The 12,259-nt window shown below is 48.6% G+C and overlaps 1 protein-coding gene across 2 annotated transcripts in view; it reads left to right on the forward strand.

The window, feature by feature from the left end:
• Positions 1-12,259, forward strand: part of STARD3NL (STARD3 N-terminal like) — a 367,995-nt gene that overhangs the window by 101,530 nt on the left and 254,206 nt on the right. The window lies entirely within an intron of this gene.

Here is a 12,259-nt window from a genome sequence, read left to right on the forward strand (position 1 = left end):
GGCTGTTACAGTAGTCCAGCTTGGAGAGGACCAGGGCTCTGGGGAAGGAGAGGAAAGGAAGAATACCTCTAAGGAGGTGCAGCTGGGAGTGTGACTTCTTGGAGACGTAGGAGATGTGAGGGGAGAAGGAGAGTGCAGAGTCGAAGATGACCCCGAGGTTTTTAGCCTTGCAGGTGGGAGTGGGAGGAGGGCCAAGAGAGGCCGGCCAGAGAGCTGCAGGGAAGGAGGGAGTGGGTGTGCCGATGAGGAGAATCTCAGTCTTACTGGCATAAAGGCAGAGGTTGTTGGCGGCAAAATATTCCTGAATGGCAGACAGACAGTCAGAGATGAGAGAAGGAGATGAGGAGGCTGAGGGTAGCCTGAAAATGAGCTGGGTATCATCAGCAAGGGATAGCATAGCACTGAAAGTTGGGACAGAGAGCGGAGATGCGGTGGGCAAGGAGTGCCAGGTATTGGTTGAACAGCCAGGGAGAGAGATTTGTTCCCTGGGGGACACCACAGGTAGAGAAAAAGATGTCGGAAAGGAAGGACCCAAGTTGGACCTGGGAGGGTCGGTCGGAGAGGAAAGAAGTCAGCCACGCCAGGGCCTGACTAGTGATACCCAGGTTATCACGGAGACAGTTGAGCAGGATGGCATGGTTGACCGTGTCAAAGGCAGAAGAGAGATCAAGCAATATGAGAACGCAAGGTGTGTTAGAGTCGAGGTTGGTGAGCAGGGCTTCACGGATGTTCTAGCAGCTCTGAAGCCAGACTGATGGTCACGAAGACAACCAACAAGATTCAGTGTGGAGATTGAGCTGGGAGATGGCCAGTTTCTCCAGGAGCTTGCCCAGGAAGGGAGTGATGGAGATTGGACGATAGTTAGCCGGGCAGGACGAGTCGGCAGAGGGTTTCCTAAGAAGAGGGTGCACAAGGGAGTGCTTCAGGGGGGAAGGGAAGACTCCAGTGGCGAAGGAGTGATTGCAGAAATCTGCCAGGACAGGCGCCAGGTAGTCGATGTGACCCTTGATAGTTTTGGAGGAACAGGGGTGAACCTGTTTTGACAAGACTTTCATAGATCGGACTTGTCTAGAAACCTTGTCTGGAGAGAAAAGGGGAAAGGCAGAGAAGGAGGGAGGAGGGGTGGCTGCAGAAGGGCCGGAGGTAGAGCAGGGAATAGCGGGAAGGGGGTAAGAGAGGGAGAGTGAGGACAGGATGTCCTGAGTTTTTGAAATGAAGTGAGAAGCCAGTGCCGTGCAGAGGGCCTGGGAAGGGATAGGAGAGGTAGAGACTGCGGCAGGATTGGCCAGTTCCTTGCAGATTTTAAAGAGTTCAGCCGAGTTGTTAGATGCCGCAGAGATGCAGGCTTGGATATGGGCTCTTTTCTTGGTGAGGACGGAGAGCCGGTATTGCCTTTGCAGCAGGCGGCATGCCAGTTTGTCAGAGGATGAGTCTGAATCCTATAAGGATTGGGACCTCCCTGAAGACGTCATGGAGGTGTTGCTTTTGGCCAGACGGCCGGCAACGAAGTCCCTGTACCGTTGCCATTGGAGAAAGTTCTGCGACTGGTGCAGGGTTAAGAATGTGGATCCTTTTTCATGCGACATTCCTGTGGTTCTGTCTTTTTTGCTTTCGTTGGCCCACAGGGGCCTGCAAGTGGGTACTGTTAAAGGTTACCTGGCGGCACTGCATATATTTAAGCGTTCGTCTGAGGAGTGTTCCTATTTCAAAATTCCTTTAATTTCTCAGTTTCTCAAAGGACATACTAATGTGTTTCCACCGTCACCTTTCCAGGTGCCCGGTTGGGATTTGAACCTTGTTCTCAAGTTTCTAATGGGTGCTCCATTTGAGCCTTTATATTTTTGTCCTTTGAGACTGTTAACCCTTAAAACCGTATTTATAGTTGTGGTCACTTCAGCTTGCAGAGTGAGTGAGTTACAGGCACTTTTAGTTAAGCCACCCTTCACTGTGTTTCATAAGGACAGGGTTGTCCTTGGAGTTCGTTCTTCCTTTCTTCCGAAAGTGGTGTCGGAATTTCATTTAAGCCAGAAGGTCATTCTTCCGGCATTTTATCCTCCTCCGCATCCTGGTAAGGACGAGGAGAGGCTCCATAGGTTAGATCCTAGGAGAGCTTTAAGTTTCTACATTTCACGCATGTTCCGGGTCAGAGTGGATGATCAGCTCTTTATAGGTTACGCTGGAAGGCGTTTGGGACAAGCTGTTACTAAGCAGACTTTGTCTAGATGGATTATCTTGGCAATTTCTGAATGTTACCGCTTGGCGGGTAAGGACCCTCCGGTAGGCGTACAGGCCCATTTTACTAGGGGTATGGCTGCCTCTACTTCCCCTATTCGTAACATCTGTGAAGCAGCCACTTGGGCTTCTGTCCACACTTTTGACACTACTCCCTAGATTCTATCCATGGGCAGGATCTGTCCTTTGGCAAGGCGGTCCTTTACTCTGCAATTTGATTGGGCATTCGAAATGTCTATATTCTAAATTCTTTTTCCCCTCCTCCATACTTTGGTACTGCTTTGGCAGTCTGTCATAGATATGGAATACGTCGGAGGACCCAATCCCCTCGAAGAACAAGTTACTCTCTTACCTGGTAATGTTCTTTCGAGGGATGGTCCGACGACGTATTCCATATCGCTCCCTCCCTACGTGCCCTGCTACAGAATTTCCTATGTGATTGCAGCTTACGTATCTGCAAGGCTTTCTGTGGTCATACTGGCAGTGGTTTGGTGCCACACGTTCTGGGGGGAAAAAAACTACAACTGAGGCTACGGGCGTCGTCCGTCCTACTTATAACATCCGGTGATGTCGGCTCGACGTAGGCCCTCGAGGACAGCATATCGACGTCATTGACGCAGGACGCAGGCGCCGAAAATTTTCTGAAGCAGCACAGCTGTGGTGATTACTGTCATAGATATGGAATACGTCGTCGGACCATGCCATCGAAAGAACATTACCAGGTAAGAGAGTAACTTGTTCTTCTAAAGTACCTTGGTGTTGATCACATCTCCAGCAAATGTCTGAGTCTCTTAGGCAATGTTTGAAAAGACGCACTGGTGTCCAAAATATTCGGTTTAGAATCTTTATTTGGTGGTCTTGCTCGCATATATTTATGGACACCTTTTTTTATATTGGCACACACATCAGCCCATCTTTCTGTGGCCATTTCATCTTTCAACACTGATGACCAGGTAAACAGGAGTTTAGGATCCGGCTCAGAATACTCACTCAATATATTGTACATTTTGGAGGCCAAGTGATCAGTTTCCATGAGTTTCTTAATACTAGAAACCAATGATGAATCTTTCAATGGAGACCTATTTACTGCTTTTCTCAACTTTCTGTATTTTCCATATAAACAATCGGGCAGGTCGAATTCAGCCCTAAGGTCTCTAAATGTTTTCTAGGCCTGATCACCAAACAAATCTCCAATTTTCTTAACTCCCGCCGAGAACCACTCCTTCCAAAATGTCACCTTTTTTTCAACTTTTATCCTCGGATTCAACCAGATTGAAGAGTCCATAGTTTTACCAGGATCTGAATCCGTCATAGTTTCATAAGCCTTCCAGGTTATCCTTTAAAAATCTGTAAGTGCAGAACTATTCTTACCCTTGTTATTAGTGGTAGAAAGAACTGCCCATGCATCCAAGGGCCCTGTTCTCTCTGCCTCGGCTTGAGCCCAGTCATCCTCCATTCTAAAAAAAGGAAGGATGTGCCCGGCATTCTAATGTGTCAAATGTGGTACCAAACAAGGCTGTCCAATGGGCAAATGAGCAGGTGAAACAATATGGAGTTACAGTTCACGTGTATTGTGGAGAAGTAGCTTACTGCACCAATTAAGTAGATGACGGTGGTAGTAGGAGCACTAAGATCAACTCTCAATTCAAAGTTGAGACACTCACTCATACTGCCGTAGGACTTCAGCACAGTGGCATAGTTCAGACGCTCCTACAGGATTTCCACCATCTGAACAAAGTAGGTCAACACCTAAGGGCAGATTCACTATTTGAAGTAGTTAAAAATCCAAGTGGCATTACAAACCAGAAGAGGGAAGTCCCCAGTGCAGTAAAAGGTAGAATGTGTTTCACGTTACATGAGCGCTATAGTTTCAAATCAAAAAGTGGTGGTGTCTTGTAATAATCCTGTTTAATTACAGTGACATTGGGCATTGGTTCCCAGCAGAGTGGGTTCATGCTGAAGGAGTATACCCACTGCTCTTCTTTCTGCTTACTGTCCATGTGCTCAATGAGGACATGTTTACACTGCAACGCCTATGTACCGCCCACCCCCAGCCCTCTAGTGGTCACGCTACAGTTTTCAAGGCATAGTCCTGGCGAAATACTAATACCTTTCACTTGGCCTCATCTCCGAGATGATGGCTTGTCAGCTGCAGTGTCATCCCACACTGCGGTGCTCCAGTTGGAGCTTCAAATTGGTGCTCAAACAACGCTTGTGAGCCCTGCCGGAGCCTCTGCGCCACCGGTATCGCGTAGAAAATCACAGGCTATTTAGTTGCTCCCATCTCCAGTGAGGATCTGTCTGCAGATATACTGGGGCAACCCTGTGGGCCATCACAGGTGCCGGCTCCTAGCAGCAGCAAGGTTGGTGGAGAGGACAGCAGCAACCCTGCCATGTAGTTGCATCAGGTTGGCATCGAAGTGCGATGAGTGGGCCAGCTTTGGTGACCTCTTGCTGCAACGTCTACCAGAGAACACCTATACATTATGGTATGCCTGAAGCAGAATCACTTCTCCCTTCTAGCCTTCCGATGTTTCAAAGCCTTTTTGCACTCCAAATCGATATGCTAAGCTAACAGGATCATGTTCGGGTGCTAGTCTGTTTTCTCCCAGAGCGGGCTGTATGTGTAGCAGTGTTCGTGAAATGAAGGGGGGGGAGTTACAGTCCACAGATATCCTACCTGCTAGAATGGGTCAAAGGGATTATAGGGGGGGATGCCGCCTCTTCCCACAAGGTGTCCCACTCCCATTCCCCAACGACCCCTCAGCTAGGTGATCCTCCCACATTGGTCCACCCCCAGGGTCTGGATCCAAAGGCGATGGCTGTGCCCTGGCCACCTGAGAGAGAGACCCCCATAGACTAGCGGGTGAGACACCTTCTGGTTTTCTCACAGTTAACATCTCAATATGGTTTCGTACTTCAGATAAAATATTTTCATGTAGTTTGACAAGTGAGGACAAAACATAATTGAGCGCCAATATTGAGTTAGAACCTTGTTTTAAGTAGTCCCGCAGGGATTCTAGCCTTCACTGAGTAAGGTGTCTTCAAGGGGAAGAGAATTGTTAGAAGATTTGTCACTCTTGCAACAAGGGAGTAATGAGCCATATGTAGGTTGACCACCGATGTCCGATTTATGTACACCGTCAGCGAGATCCACTAATTGAGTTAGTGTGGGGGATTTAATATTGTTCTCCTTTTGGATAGCCATGCAAGTTGGTGGATGCCTCTGAGCAGGTGGCAATAATCATGTGAATTTCTAACACCTCACTTGCAGATTTCTCTCAATGGAGCTCCCAACTTGCAGCTTGCCCTACTCTGGATAAAACAATTGACATTTCTGCTGGTGAAGGGCAGTGAAGGTGGTGCTCACGCTGATGTGGGCAGGGGTCATTTGGGGGAGAGTGGAGATCAGTCATAAGGTTGGATTCTTGTAATTCTAGCGGTTGGTGCGAAGGTAGACGGTGAAGAGAGATGATGCTTTGGCCGCATGGCTTACTCCGAAGGTGGTACATGCTGAGAGTGCAATATGAACCAAGGTGGAGGAACTAAGATAAACTAAAGTGTAGGAATGCGATGCAAGTGCACTCTTGCCTTAGTAAGGTAGAACAGGAGAGATCTCCTGCGAGCATCGGGAACTTCTGCCTGGGATGTTTCAGATGGAGAGGACAGCACTAATAGGGAAAGGGTGCATTGTTGTAGAGCCCTTCCTCGCTTCAGCTGCAGACTGCAGCTGGCTGCACAGTGCTTTGCACTTACGTGTCACTCTGCGTGGGGAAGTGGTTTTTAGGAGAAAGACCTCTCCTCTCCAATGTCCCGCTCGGCCACCGCTCTGAAAACACCAACATGCAGTCTTGCAGTCACGTAAAATGTGCAGTTGAGTGCACTTCTCCTAGCACTTCCGCCCTTTTACTTGAGGTTTGCTCAGGGTACAATCTAGGTAATCCCTTCTCGAAGATCCGTAACATAAGGTTTTGTGGCTTACAGATATTTGGGCCCCACTGGGGCTGACCTTTGCACACTGCGTTGTTCATCTCCCTACAACATTCTATCACACTGCCTTTCTTCTCCTACTCTCATCCCTACTACACCACCCACTGTCTCTTCTCACATTCCCTTACTTTTCCTTCTCTGTCCCTCCAGTGTTCCTCGCTCTACTGTCTGCCTACACCCTCCGATCATAGTTCCTTCTACTCTCTCTCTCCACTGACTCCCTCTCTCCACACTACTGCCCCTCTTCCCACTATCTCCTCACTACCACCCTTCTATCCACACTGCTGCTACTCACTCAACCCTTTTCACTCCCTAATCTCCCTCTATCACTCTCACCTACCTTTCACGCCCACTCAAAGGGAAGTACCACTCTGAGGAACCTCACCTTCCACACTCCTTTAATAATGCTCCATGCTCTCCTACTCTGTCCTTCCTGCGCCTGGTCTCTTGGTCCTCCTGCTCCTCCCTTACTCTCACGTGAACAACCCCAAACATCCTGTCTCCTGTCCCCTCTATTAGCCTTCTCTTCCCCCACCATTGGGTCTCTCTCTGGCTGCTGGTTCCTGGGGCCAACCGCTGTCTGTTCACTTCACCGGGGAGGTGTTGCAGTTCGATAGAGTCAAAAGGTGTCTTAAGCACCACACCCTTTCCATCTGCAGGGCCGCCAGTGTTCAGTAATGGCAGCCCGCAACAGTGAATTTCTGAGTTCATCTGAGGGTCTTCCAGCATCTCTAGCATACTGGATTGGTGAATGTGCCACTCTGTGGCCCCCCAGCAGTCGAGTTTAGTGTTTTTGATTGTGCAAGTCTCGCTGGGCGTTCTGTTCCCTGACTTGCACTGGCGTGGATTGCTGTCGCCTGGCAGGTGGATTTCGTAGGAGTGCTGCACGCTTGGGCTTGCTGTGTTGTTTCAATGGGGGCGGATCACGCAGTGGCTTGCTTTGTCCATGCTGCTGTGCAGTTCATTCTGTCTCTGCTCATCTTGGTCTCTCGGGTCATTCGCTGACTGTTCCATTTCAGCTGTTGATGTTACAGATCCTTCAAAACAAAAAGAAAAGCAAGGGTTAGAATGGTACTTTGGAGGCATGGGGGGGATTGACAATGATACTTTGGTCACACAACCTAGCAAATGGGGATGAACTAAGTGACTGGGGCCTTTCCAACTCCCACACCGGCTTCTAGTTTTAACCCTGGTAGGCCTCCCAGCCCACGCTGAGAGGGATTCCTGCCTCCACCTGACAGACATATCCCTGGCCCTGTGAAAATCCTTAGTTTGCTTACTCTCCAATTCAAGGTTGAAAGCCCTTCAAAAAGGCCATAGATGGACTTTACAGTGTCTAGTTTATCGTGACAATGTCTCTTCTACAGCAGTGATGAGGAAAACCAGTGGATCCAAAAAAGGTATGTTGTTGATGCACCTGCAAATGGCATTAGACCCTGAAAACCAGGGTGGTTAAAGGCATCACATAAATACGCCCAAACATTTTAAAATTGATTTTTACATCTACAAATATCTATTGTAAAACAAAAAGTAAAAAATTTGATGTTTATGAATAATGAATGTAACCTAATTGGGTAGCAGAGAGATTAGAAAGGTGTGGCAGCAGGTCCTTGCATTCCATGCATCTCCCCGACATGGGATTGGGATACAGAGGGATTTGTAAACATCTTGTGTTTCATCTGGTAAAGCAGTCTTAAGTTTTGACAGGGCCTGCTTCCTGAGGACGGAATGTGCTGGTGAAGCAGTTGTCAGTCTGCGCTGTTTCTATGAACACATTTCTCTGAATGAACAGGGATTATCATACTGTGCACCTCCCCTCTTTGTGAAATGTAATCGGCTGCGCTACCAAGTAGAGGTTGACGTGGTTGACGTTTTGAAAGAGGTATTATGTGATTATGAAGAAATCCAAAGTGCTGAATCTTTAAAGGAGAATTTATATTATGGCCAATATTCTTTTCAAGAAGAAAATGAAGAATGCTGAAAGAAGAACAGTATTAAAAATGTTTCAATGGATTGCATTCTCCCATAAATTCCTTATCTTGATAGATAGCTATCCTGCATCGGCTGCTTGGAAATGTTTCCGACATGGAATGTAGAGCTGCTTGATATCGTCGACGACTACCTCGTTTACGGCCATTCCTTGACAACGAATGTGACGTTGAGCGCTGTATAGGAGGAGGCACTATGCCCCTCACCTCAGTTCTTTTTGTCTACACGCTGAGCACATTATTTGGATCACACTCGTATTCGATTCAAGAGAAATCGAACTTACGTCAGTATGTCGGGTCTTAAACTGTCCTGGTTTAAACGCTGCAGCGACTGCAACTCTAAAATGTCCCTCACGGACCCACACGCTATCTGTGTGTGGTGTCGGGCATGATACAGAGTAATGTGGTTCTTGTCTGGTGATGAACCCAAAGGCGGTGAAGGAACTCTTGCTTAAGCTGGCGCTCGGCAGACTGCTGCCTAAATTCACGGCAAAATGGATCCCATCTTCATCGCAGCACGATACCAAGGGGCCTGCTCTCGAGAAACATAGAGAGGGAAGGGACATCGCCCTAAGAAGTCCAAAAAGCATTTAAACTCCCATAGTGAATCTCAGCACACCTCCTAGTCGTCGTCGCACAAGTAAAAGTGCATACGCTATTCCGCCTCGTTGGACGAAAGGGGTATGTCGTACCCTGCAAAGGGTGTGTCTAGGGAGGAGCAGGACGACTTTAAAAAGCAAATGCACCAAGTTTTTGAAAAAGACTCGCCTGGTATTTCTTCGGCCTCGACTCCTCAAGTCGATATGGCTCTAACGGTGCCCGGTCCATCTAGAACAAAGGCAGTCAAGGTGGGTCGAACGTCCTCGAGCAAGACCCCTAAGGAGAAACCTCGTCCTGCCCCACGACTGTCACCAGCCCTCTTGTGCCAAGAAGAAGAAAGGCCCTGCAAGATCGAAGTTTTGTACCGGACACTCGATCTGTGTTCTTTAACTCAATGTGGATGATTTTTGATGAGAAGGGCGACCCAATACCATTTGGGTTTGAGCCGATGGGAGGTGCGGCTTGAGTCCATTGCCAGATTTTATGGTGGACCGGGCTGGGTTTCTTCAACTGGCAGAAGGCATCCATAATGTGAGTGGTCTGGACAAATCTTCAGATGTGGCATTCCAGCAACCAATCCCTTACGCACACCCGAATGTCCAATACTGAACAGCGGTTGAGAAGGTTGTCATGTCCTTTGGGTTTATCACACCGTCAAAACCGGTGTCACAGTACGACCTTACTGACATCCTTGACCATGGGCCACAATCTGAGTGTGCTTTGTTGTTCAATGTGGCCATATCAGATCTGGTTTTAGCCTTGTGGCAGTGCCTGTGCTTGACAACGGCAGTCGACATGAAGCTTACGAAAAAAATGTAAGCCAGCAAGAGGTGACTGTCCTTCTTTGCAACTCACCTGAACCCCAAAGGGTTAGTGGTGCAGGACATGACGGTTGCGTCCAGGCCCTCGACATTGAGCCTCCCTGCCTATAGGGAATCAAAAAAAGCCAACGCTTTTGCAAAGAAGGTTTTCACCTTGGGGAGCATGGCTCTCAAAGCTGTGAATGCCTCTTGTGCTTTTTCTAAATTCACATATATCCTCTGGAGTACCATTTCAGAAGTATCTGACCATCTTCCAGAGTGAGAGGTCAAGTATGGCTTCTAAGACCTATTGGCTGATGGCAAAGAAATGCCTGTCAAGCACTCCAAGCTGGGTTGCACGTGACAGACTGTATGGGTCGTGCTATGGGCACTTTGACAGTCTTTTGCAGGTCTGCTTATTTGAGAGGCTCTGACTTTTCCCTGAATGTTCAATCGATGATGCTGGACCTTGCCTTCATTGGTGAACATCTCTTTTGCGCCAAAGCTGATAAGTCACTGGAAAGACTCAAACCTGACAGCTAAATCTTTAGCCTTAGCAGTACAGTAACAACCTCCATGGCAGGATTTGGCCTTTGTGTCCAGAGGACGAGATTACATGAGGTACTCCATCTTTCCCAGAAAGGCGCACGCACCCCAGGCTAAACGGGGGTTGCACAAGTACCCATGGTCAGGTAGAGGAGGGTCGACAGTCGACTACTGCTGTAGCATCAGTGTTGATGCCGCCTCAGAAAACTCTTTGAGGTCTCTCCTCATACTTTGCAGGTTGGAGGGCGAATCTCTGGGTTCTTGGGCAAATGGAAGGAAATTACTTCTGACACCTGGGTCCTTCAGCTAATCGAGGGGGGTTAACGCCTCCTGTTTTTGAAGAGACAACCAGACAGACCTCCATCTCTATCCCAACTTCCAGAATGGAAGCTACAGAAAGAACTGCAGGCCCGTCTTTTTAAGGGACCAGTACAGGCAATTCCAGATGAGGAAGTAGGCTCAGGTTGGTACTTACAATACTTCCTGGTTCCCAAGAAAGGGGAAGGACTCTGTCCCATCATGGACCTCTTGGATACCTGGGAAGGGTAGGCTTTTCCTCCCAGTGAGAGTGTCACCCAAGTGGCACTGATAGTCATTCTCTTCCAGACTTCCAGCTGTCTCCTGATATCAGCGTTCTTGCACCTCATGGTGTCCTGTGTTTTCCGGATGTTGTAGGCGAGACTCCGGATGAGCCAGTGGTCGCAGTACTTTGGCGAGATGTTGGATGTCCTCCAAGTGTCCTGGTTTTTGGCGAATGACCTGACCCGATGGAGGGACAGGGCGAACATGTTGGAGGGAGCAACTTTCTGGGCACCAAGGTCAGAGGAGCAGGTTGTTGCGGATGCCACACAGAAGGGCAGGGTGCTCTTTGCGGCTCTTTCCAGATCAGCAGTCATTGGTCTCAGAATGAGAAAGGTTGCCACAGCAATCTGCTGCAGCTGCGAGCAGTCAGACTGGTGTTGGCAGCTTTTGTGCCTTCTCTGCAGGGGAAACATGCCTGGTGTTAAGGGACAACACAATGACCACGTACTACCTCAACAAGCAGGCAGGTGTGAGATCACTGTCCATGTGTAGGGAGGCCATGCAGCTATGGTTCTGGATGATGAAGAACATCTCCGCTTCTGCAGCAAGCTAATCTGGCAGGGGTGGAGAATGGATTGGCAGACGCTCTGAGTGGGAGCTATGCCCGTAGGTCACTTCAGAGGTCTTCACCCAGTGGGGAAACCTGATGGTGGATCTGTTTGCGACAGTGGACAACACGAAAATGTATCCCAAGAGTTTTTACCTGTCCAGAACTGGCTCCTTCAGAAAGGATGACCAGTTGTCTGTGGCTTTTTCTCAATCTCGGTTGGGGCGAGCAGTTACTAAGCAAACTAGCTTGCGCTGGATAGGGCTATGCATTTCTGAATGCTACCAGACCGTGGGTAACGAGGTTCCAGCAGGGATTAGGGCCACTGTACCTGATATGTTGCTGCCTCCTCAGGTTTTCAGAGGCGAGTGTCGATTAGAGACATTTGTTGAACTGCGATTTGGTATTCTCTACACACGTTTGCCAGGCATTACAGCTTGGACTTGGCCTCAGGGGCTGACGCACGCTTTGGTAGGGCGGTCCTGCAGAGTTGTTTGGTGTGACTTCCAACCCTCCTCTAGCATGGTTCCTGCTTTGGGAGTCTATCAAGATGAGGAATCTGTGTGAGGATGCAATCCATTGAAGGATAAATTACTTACCATTAATGTTCGTTCTTTGGATTCTTCTCCCACAGATTCCTCATCGCACTCCCAGCCTACCCCGCTTGGAAGTCCATAGCCTTAATCGCATTCTCCAGTCACGTTTCTGTCTGCGATTACATGAGGAGCAGAGTGCTATGTTTGGGGCATCAGCAGTTGGCTAACAAGGCTGCCGCACTTCTACTAGTTACGTTTCAAAGTTTAAAATATGGAAGGAAAGGTAAGCAAGCAATGGTTGTTTGCTGTTTTTGTTTTTGATTGTTTCTGCCTTTCCGCATTACTGCATGTTCCCTCTCGCAGGCTGAGCATGGGGGCAAAAAGTGGGGAACTGAGGTGTGGGGGTGTAATGCATCCTTTTATACAGTGTCCGATGCC

Source organism: Ambystoma mexicanum, chromosome 5p, assembly GCF_040938575.1.
Source record: "Ambystoma mexicanum isolate Mex_15411 chromosome 5p, UKY_AmexF1_1, whole genome shotgun sequence".
Taxonomy (NCBI): Eukaryota; Metazoa; Chordata; class Amphibia; order Caudata; family Ambystomatidae; genus Ambystoma; species Ambystoma mexicanum.